This window comes from Triticum dicoccoides, chromosome 7A, assembly GCF_002162155.2.
Source record: "Triticum dicoccoides isolate Atlit2015 ecotype Zavitan chromosome 7A, WEW_v2.0, whole genome shotgun sequence".
In the NCBI taxonomy this organism is placed as follows: domain Eukaryota; kingdom Viridiplantae; phylum Streptophyta; class Magnoliopsida; order Poales; family Poaceae; genus Triticum; species Triticum dicoccoides.
In genome coordinates, this window is record NC_041392.1 from 153,019,769 (window position 1) to 153,022,956 (window position 3,188).

Here is a 3,188-nt window from a genome sequence, read left to right on the forward strand (position 1 = left end):
CTAGAGTATTTTCCAAGATCGATCTGCGATCGGGATACCACCAGTTGAAGATTCGAGAACAGGATATACCTAAGACAGCTTTTACCACCAGGTATGGGTTGTACGAGTATACCGTTATGTCATTTGGTCTGACTAATGCACCTACTTATTTTATGAACATGATGAACAAAGTGTTTATGGAGTTCTTGGATAAGTTCGTCGTGGTGTTCATTGATGATATCCTGGTTTACTCGAAGAATGAAGAGGAGCATAAGGAACATTTGTGTTTGGTTCTTGGAAAGCTCAGAGAACATCAACTATATGCCAAGTTTAGCAAATGTGAGTTTTGGTTGAAGGAAGTAGGATTCCTCGGACACGTTATATCCGGAGAAGGTATAGCAATAGATCCCACTAAAGTTGACACCGTGACCAAGTGGGAAGCACCAACAACAGTTGGAGAGATCCAAAGTTTTCTTGGACTCGCAGGATACTACCAGAGATTTATCGAGAATTTCTCCAAAATTGCAAAACCTATGACGGAGTTGTTAAAGAAGGATACCAAGTTCATATGGACTGAGGAGTGTGAGGCTAGTTTCCAGGAGTTGAAGAAACGCTTGGTTACTTCACCAGTGTTGATTTTGCTAGACCACACCAAGGATTATGAGGTGTATTGCGACGCTTCACGATGAGGACTTGGAGCAGTGCTTATGCAGGAAGGGAGAGTTGTTTCATATGCCTCACGACAACTGAAACCCCACGAATTGAATTATGCTACGCATGATTTGGAGTTAGCAGACGTAGTACATGCATTGAAAACATGGAGACATTTCCTCATTGGAAATCATTGTGATGTGTACACGGATCACAAGAGTTTGGAATACATTTTCACGCAGAAGGAGTTAAACCTCAGACAAAGGAGATGGTTGGAGCTCATCAAGGATTATGATATGAGATTGCATTACCATCCTGGAAAGGCTAATGTAGTAGCTGACGCATTGAGCCGTAAGAGCCATGTCAACACACTAATGACGAGAGAAATACCAAAGGAGTTAGCCGAGGATCTTCGTGAGCTACGTTTGGAAGTAGTTCCGAGAGGCTATGTAGCAGCATTGGAGATTCAGTCAACTTTGATGGATAGAATCAGAGAAGCTCAGAATACTGACAAGGAGATTGCCTCTATAAAGGAGAAAATGAGCGAAGGAAAGGCTAAAGGATTTCGTGAGGATGAGCACGACACCCTATGGTTTGAAGACCGTATTTATGTACCTAATGACCCGGAGATCAGGAGGTTGATTCTGCAAGAGGCACACGATTCACCATATTCGATTCACCCAAGAAATACCAAGATGTATTTGGATTTGAAGGATATTTTCTGGCGGACCGGAATGAAGAAGGATATTGCGGCGTATGTAGCAGTTTGTGATGTATGTCAGAGAGTAAAGGCAGAGCATCAGAAGCCAGCAGGATTGTTACAGCCATTGCCGATACCCGAATGGAAGTGGGAAAGTTAGGCATGGATTTTATCACAGGATTACCCAGGACTCGTTCAGGCTATGACTCGATTTGGGTTGTAGTCGATCACTTGACGAAGGTAGCTCATTTCATCCCGGTAAAGACCACTTACACCAGTGCTAAGTTGGCAAAGATATACATGACCAGGATTGTATGCTTACATGGAGTTCCAAGGAGCATAGTATCAGATAGAGGATCCCAGTTTACCTCAAAGTTCTGGAATCAGTTGCACGAAACTTTGGGTACCAGGCTAGAGTTCAGCACAGCTTTTCATCCACGGACAGATGGATAGACCGAGAGAGTCAATCAGATTTTGGAGGACATGCTGAGAGCTTGTGCGCTAGATTATGGATCTAGTTGGGACGATAATTTGCCATATGCAGAATTCTCTTACAACAACAGCTATCAATCCAGTTTAAAGATGGCCCCTTTCGAAGCCTTGTACGGAAGGAGGTGTAGGACACTGTTGTCATGGGATGAAGTTGGAGACCGCCAGTTTTTTGGACTGGATCTGATTAAGGATTCTGAACAGAAAGTGAAATTGATTCGCGATAGGCTCAAGGTAGCTCAATCCAGGCAGAAGAGTTATGCCGATTCAAAATGCAAGGAGACAGTTTACGAAGTCGGAGACAGAGTTTATCTTCAAGTATCCCCACTTCGGGGAATAAAGCGTTTTGGTGTTAAGGGAAAGTTAGCGCCATAGTTTGTAGGACCGTATCGAGTATTGGAACATATGGGAGAAGTGGCCTACAAGTTGGAATTGCCCGAAGGATTGTCAGGAGTTCATGATGTGTTCCATGTTTCACAGTTGAAGAAGTGCCACGCGGAGATGGCTGACATACCCTTGAGAGACACCGTGCCATTGGAAGCAATTCAGTTGGATAACAATTTGACCTATGAGGAGAAACCAGTTAAGATTCTAGAGTATGCCAGTCGAGTCACCCGCAGCAAGGTTATCAAGTTTTGCAAGGTTCAGTGGAGTCACCACACTGAGGATGAAGCCACCTGGGAGCGAGAGGAAGATTTACTCAAGGACCACCCTCACCTATTTTCTAGCCAACCCGAATCTCGAGGGCGAGATTCATCTTAAGGGGGGTAGGTTTGTAACATCCCAAATTTTCAATTTGGAATGTTATACATTAGATCATCATTGCATATCATATTTTATTTGCTTTTGGTTTTGATCCTAGAAATTCTACGCAACTCAAGGACCCACGGAGAGAGTTGGGGATTTCGTTATTTTCATATTTGAGTTTTCTCAAATTTTGAGAATAGGATCATTTGATTTTAATTATTTTATCATCAATTATTTCTATTACAAAAATATGAGAGAGTGAATAAAATGACTTTCCCAAAATAAAGAAATATTCAGGATTTAATAATAAAATCAAATAAGATTTTATTTTGGAGTTTTCGTTATTTTATTTGGATTTAGGAAAAATGTGCATTTTTCAAAATTGCATTTAGGCCCCAAACAAATGTTCACCTTGTGCGGCTTGATTTTAGAAGCCGGGAAAATTTATTTTAGGATTTTTGGTGTCAGTTTAGTATTTCTTTTATTTGTTTTTCTGCGCCGAATATTTAAAGAAAAAACGAAACCGACCTACGGGTCGTGTCCGACCTGGACACCAGGCCCGTCCGGCCTTTAAAGCCGGGGCGCCCGACCCCGCAGCCCACCGAGCCGCCCCGCCGCCCGC